General features: G+C 46.1%; 1 pseudogene across 1 annotated transcript; it reads right to left on the minus strand.

Moving 5' to 3' along the window:
- Positions 1 to 2964: 2964 nt before the first annotated feature.
- LOC311596265 (required for excision 1-B domain-containing protein-like) lies at positions 2965 to 3907 on the minus strand (annotated as a pseudogene). The gene is made up of 2 exons: positions 3876 to 3907; positions 2965 to 3564 (listed from the first exon to the last, which is right to left on the minus strand). The product of its transcript is annotated as a required for excision 1-B domain-containing protein-like (transcript).
- Between the last annotated feature and the right edge of the window lie 2622 nt (positions 3908 to 6529).

A 6529-nucleotide genomic window follows, 5' to 3' on the forward strand; every position in this document is an offset into this window, starting at 1 on the left:
TCCCTAGTGTTAGGGGGTTGAAAGGGTTGAAGAAGAGGAGTGAAGAAGGATGGAAGAAAAAAAAAAGAATCCACAAAGTAGCCAGACGCCAGCTAAGAGAGCCTTGCTGATTTTATAGCATTAATGTTCAACTTAGGTTTTAAGGAAGTCAAAGATTGCTATGAGGACTCTCTCTGGGGAGACAAAAGCAAACGTCTACCACTTCTTTATAGGGAACCAACGACAAACCAAAGTCCAGGTCTACCACAGCCCTGCCTGGGAAGCCAATAAGTGTTTTCTTACATTCATGGAAAGGCTTACTTACAGAGCATGAAGCGGGGTATCTATAAGCCTTTGGGGGTACCCTGTACTGTCCACACCACTGGTAAGTCTGATCTTAGCACTCATGACAATTTCCCCATAGCTGGAGCCCCTACTTCAGCTAATCTTCCGTAGTTGCTGTTCTTTATCGCCTCCAGAAGCCTCAAGGCCGAATGGAAACAGGACGAGATTATATGCAAACAGTGGGCAGGTGCAGGAGGGAGCCTGTGAGTCACAAGTACAGGCCCATTGACCCTCTCCACCCACTTCTTCTTTGAGGGACCGCCTACAGCCAAGAAGGCCAGCCTTGGAGGTCTCTGCAGGTAGGAGCTCCTATTAAAATGAAGATGACAGCTACTGTGCTCACATGATGACATTCTACAAACAGTAGTTAGAAGCAGAAACAAAGAAAGCCCTAGGTCCAAGGCCTAGTCCTCCAATCAGCAGTTCACATAAGCCCATTATCAAAGCAAATGCCCCATCGGAGGTCGCCTCTGCAGTCTCCACCAGATGGCCAGGCAGGTGCATCACTTCTCTTCCTAGGTGCCAGATCATGGCATTGCTTCCCATTTTCCTGGTTTGGCTCCACTTCACAACTGACCATCACGAAGATCTTTATGTAAGTCATACTTATGTAAGTTATACTGAAAGGACAGGTAAAAAGGGCCCACCCCTAAGACAAGGCTGACTGTCAGTGGGGTGGTCTACCCTGCCTGGGACACTATACACACATGACGCTACAACCTACAACAAAAAAAGATCAAAGATTAGATGGTAGGATTCCTCAAATAGCCTAAGCAGGCACAGTGCCGCCACCCCCACCACCTCCCACCCCAACAGAACCATTAGCTCCCTAGAAATGCTCTGCTAGATCCCCACAAATAATGCACTATCCGCCTCCCAAGATGCTGTGGAGTAAGCTCATGGCTGTTTAAGTGGCCAGTGGTTAGTTAGCTCTTTCTAAGACAGGTTTTGCCCATCAGCTAAAAGTTCTAAGGACAACCTCCTGCAATCCAAAGCTCTCCTGCTAGCAAGTCCCGCCTGTTCCCTGTGTGATACGTCTCCTCAAGAGTTCATGGTGTGTGTGTGTGTGTGTGTGTGTGTGTGTGTGTGTGTGTGTGTGTGCTTAACCTAATGGCATGCCAGTCTGGCTAGACTTAGATGATAAAATTTAATTTTATGTTAAAATTCAAGATATCAATGTCTGTCTGTCCTCCGTCCACATTCCACAGTCTTATTTAAGCCTGGCTTGGGAAACAGGTCATCTGAATGGACCCCGTTTTTTACAGGACCCATGGGGCGGTGTTATTATTAGAACAGATACAAGAACTTTAGGCTCACCTCAAGCCTGGGTTAAACAGTACTCTGTCTCTTGCTAGTACTTACAAAAACAGGTTGGCTTGGTTTGTGCAGGTGAGAGGCGACAGCAGAGGGAGTGGCAGTGTGTGTGATCCCCACGGAACATCTTACCGCCACAGAATGAGTTGGCCTGGGAAACGTGGTGTGGTTTGAAATAGCGTACTATAGAACGTATTCATGAAGTATCTAATTTTAAATAATGTGGGATCTTATCATCTTAAAGCTAACTGAAAACTCCTAATTGAAAACTGAGATTATGCCATACCCACAGGGCAGTGTCACTTTACCTGGAATATTAGCTACTGTTGTTGTTGTTGTTGCTGCTGCTGCTGCTATGATCAAATATCTGGTGAGAAGCAACATAAGGGAAAAAGGATTTATTTTTCCAGTGTGAACTTTGAAGAGATGGCGTTCACTGTGGCAGAAGAAGCATGGCAAGGTAAGCATGAGGTGTCAGGCCACATGCATCTGCAGTCAGGAACGCAAAGGACACAGGAAGTAGACCAAGGCTGTAGAACCACAGCCCAACCCCCACCAGCAGTGAGGCATCTCCTAAAGCTCCCATGCCTTCCAAAACACTGTCACCAGCTGGGGAACCAAGTGTTTAAATACATGAGCCTATGGGAGGATGTGCTGGCTACTTTTATGTCAACTTAACACCAACAGAATCATCGGAGAGGAAGGAGCCTCAATTGAGAAACTGTCTCCATAAGATCAGGCTGTAGGCAAGGCTGGAGGGCATTTTCTTGATTAGTGATTGATGTTGGAGGGTCCAGGCCACCGTGCGAGGGACCACTCTAGGCTAGTGGTCCAGAGTTTTGTAAGAAAGCAGGCTAAGCAAGCCATGAGGAGCAAGCTAGTAAGCAGCACCCCTCCATGGCCTCTGTGTCAGCTCCTGCCTCCAGGTTCCTGCCCTGCTTGAGTTCCTGTCCTGACTTCTTCAATGATGAATGTGGAAGCAGAAGCCAAGTAACCCCTTTCCTCCCAACTTGTTTCTGGCCATGGTGTTTTGTCGCAGCCATAGTCACAGTAACTAAGACAGAAGACGTTTCATATTCAAACAGAAACACTCTCTGCCTCATATCAGTCAAAACCAATAGAAATGAATGGTACCACAAAAAGCATAGGCATATATCTCAGTCAGAGTTTGCCAGAATCCTGTTGTATTAAGATATTTGAACAACACACACTTCCATTCCCTCTTCTGAGTTGCCTGGTGCTTGCAGAGATTATGATAATCTGCTTTCTTAGATTGCCAAGGCCACTGCCGTTGAAAGGACCTGGCCTCTGTTCTGAAAAAAAAAATTTTTTTTTGAGGGAGAATTCTTTATTGCGTGAGGCACATTGGAGGGCAGCCCAGCGGGGCACGACCTCAGCCAGCTGGCGGTCAGGGCTGGTCTGGAAGCCATGGGCCTCTTTTCCCATCTTCCTCTGGTCCCTGGGGAGCCGCCCTCACTCGGCAGATACGGCATCAAACCTGAGTTCCTGCAGAACCTCGCTGATGGCTCCCATGGTTTTAACTACCTTCATTTTCAGCTGGCGCAACTTGTCAGGGTCCTCCTGTTCAGACGCCTGTTCCTGGCGTCCTCATCACCTGCAGCAGCGCCACAGTGGCCAAGCACGTCTGAAACAGCTCCTGCAGGCTGCGGACATGGCTGGTGAGCACCGGCTGCTCGCGAGGCCCCACCAGTTCCTCTTCCACCGCCAGTACCTCCCTCGAGGCAGCGGCGAAGGCCTGGGTTACCTCGTGCACCACACTCCGGTAACGGGGGAAGTCATCACTGAGCAGGGTAGTGGCGGTGAGCTTGGTCCAGGCAGCAGAAGGCCTGCGCGCATTCATTCTGCAGCTGCTGGATCCGGCTGGATCCGGCCGGCTCCGCAGTGCAGCAGCCGGCACCTCCACCACTGTGGTGAGCATGAGCTCTGAAATTCTTAAATTCTACCTACTAGGGAGGCAGTGAGTCAGTCAACCATCACCTAGGGCTGTGCTGTGAATAGTCACATGTGGGAAGAGTCAAATGAAAGTCTCCTGCTGTGGCAAGCAATACTGGGTCACAACAAGCTGAGATGGCTCCACTTGCCCCTCGTTTTAATGAAAACCATGTGAGACTGGTGGTCTCATATGTTAGAACTGTTTCCCAATGATCATGCAGTGCGGCTGCGCAAACCATTGGAAACCACTACAAAACCAAATCCAAGACTGCTAAGATTCTCACCGTCCAACGGATAATGAAACCATGGACCCCATGTAGCTGTAAGGTATGCATGAATGCCATCTTCTGAATGTGTGTACTCACTCCTTTGTCCTGGGTGCGGCACTCGCACGCACGCGCGCACACACACACACACACACACACACACACACACACACACAGGGTGGGGAGGGAGAGGGAGAGAGGTGGGCACAGTGCACATTAGTAACTCAGGACTTAAAGAAGTGTGGCAGAGAACAGATACTACACTTGATCTTAGCCAAAAGGCCGGGAAACCTACAAGAAGAACTTTATGACAGGCGGATCTGGGTCCTGGGGTCCTCCTCAAACTAAGGCACCAGCCAAGGAGAATATAGGCAGTAAACTTCGAACCCCTACCAAGACCTAGTCGACGCACATGATATTCTCCACCGGTGAGTGGAGAGTGAGATCTGACTCTCACATGAACTCTGGTGCCCCTTTTCTGACCACATCCCCCGGATGGGGAGGCCTGGCTGCACTCAGAGAAAGGATAGCAAGTTACCAAGAAGAGACTCGATATTCTTAGAGCATATATAGGGAAACAGGGGAAGGGCTAACAATCAAGATGTAATATGAACAAATTAATTTTAAAAAATTTAATGCCCCATTGGAAAAAAAAAAAAAGAAGTGTGGCAGGAGGAACGGGAGCTCCAGGCCATCCTCAGCTACAGAGCAATTTCAAGACCTGTGTGTGTGTGTGTGTGTGTGTGTGTGTGTGTGTGTACCAAAGGCAAACAGACAAAAGAAAACCATATAAAACTGATAACTTAAGAGAAATTCACCAATTCTTTGAAAAACTTGTGAAACAGATCATCTGACTCTCTAACTTGTGAAAATTAAGCCTACAAGATTAAAGCTTGCCAAAAAAAGAAAGACTGGGCCCATGTGCTCATCCTGCCATTTTAAAACTACGAGAGAGAAGGGAGGGCATATGGGCCCTGGGACTGGAGAAGTGGGGTGTGCTCAACATACAATCTGCACCTACACAAATTACGTTTTAAATTAAAATGTGAAAGCAATTCTATGTAGAACTATATAACTCTGTATTCTATATAATCTCATCAAGAGGAGGGAGCACATCCCTGGATGTCACAGCTAAATACAGATGGCCCAAAAACATAGACAAAGAAAACTATAGTCTAATATCACTGGTGAATATGGGTGCAAAAGTCTATAACAAAACAAAAGCAAATAGAATTCGGCAATATGTAAAAAGAATCATAAGCCATAACTAAATGCAGTTCCCCCCCCCCCAGGGATACAAAGGTGATTGACATTCATAATCCATCAACTTAGTCCAAAGTATTGGCAAACTGAAGACAAAAGTCTTCGGATCATACAGACAGATGCAATAACAGAAATCAACAAGACTCCATATCCATTTGTGATTTTTAAAAAAACTACTCAGGGGCTCGAGAGATGGAATTGCTCTCCCAGAGGACCACTGTTTAATTCCTAGCACCCACATCAGGTGCTCACGGCCACCTGTAACTCAGGTTCCAGAGAGTTCTATGCTCTCCTCTGGCCTCTGCAGCCACCTGCACGCGCACACACACACACACACACACACACACACACACACTGCACATAAACTCACACAGGCACATACACCTGCACAGAAATCTTAAAAAAAGAAAATAAAAAATGTGGAGGGGACCATCCTCAGCTTGTTGAAGAGAACTTCAGAAATAGATGGCATCAGGGCAAATGGTGGAAGACGAGAGCTTCTCCTAAGACTGGAGCAAGGCGGCAGTGTCCACTTCTGCTGCTATATTCAAAGCATCAGAGGGGATTTCAGTCATGCAGTGCCCTCATTGCAGATGGCATGATTGTATAGCAAGGTCACTGCACACAAGATCAACATACAAAAGTCAGTGCTCTCTGTACACACCAGTAATGACCACATAAAAAGGTAAAATCTCACATAATTTATTATTGCCCCAACTAAAAGAGGCACAGAGGTGTAGATATAATAAAACATGTTCAGAACCTCTATGCCAGGACATAGTAAGCATGAAAAAGGGATTAAAAAATATTCTCAGGATAGAGAGATACACTGTGACCATAGATTAAAAGACAAAAAAAGAAGAAAAGCCAGTTTTCCCAACATTTATAATAAGATTTCACACAATTATTGTCAAAATCCCAGGAAGATTTTTTTTCAGTTACAGACTACATTACCTAAAATATATCTAGAAGAAAATGAATGAATGTAATCAAAACCACTTTAAAAAATAAAAGTGAGGCTGGGCGTGGTGGTGCATGCCTTTAATCCCAGCACTCGGGAAGCAGAGGCAGACGGATCTCTGTGAGTTCAAGGCCAGCCTGGTCTACAGAGTGAGTCCAGGACAGCCAAGGCTACACAGAGAAACCCTGTCTTGAAAAACCAAAAAAATAAAAATAAATAAATAAATAAAAGTGAGAAAAATTCATCTACTCTGTTTTAAAGCCCACTGTATAGCCACCATACAAATACTGTATCCAAGACTATATGATATTGACAGGGCATATAGCAATCACTATTATGCAATAATCAAGACTTGGAATCTTGTATTGCAGAGGACCAGGCAACACATATACCCACAAAACAGAACAGACAACTTGAATGCAGAGGAATACACTCAAGTGTGTGCAAG

The sequence above is a fragment of the Acomys minous genome (genome assembly GCF_964271855.1).
Source record: "Acomys minous genome assembly, chromosome: 4".
In the NCBI taxonomy this organism is placed as follows: domain Eukaryota; kingdom Metazoa; phylum Chordata; class Mammalia; order Rodentia; family Muridae; genus Acomys; species Acomys minous.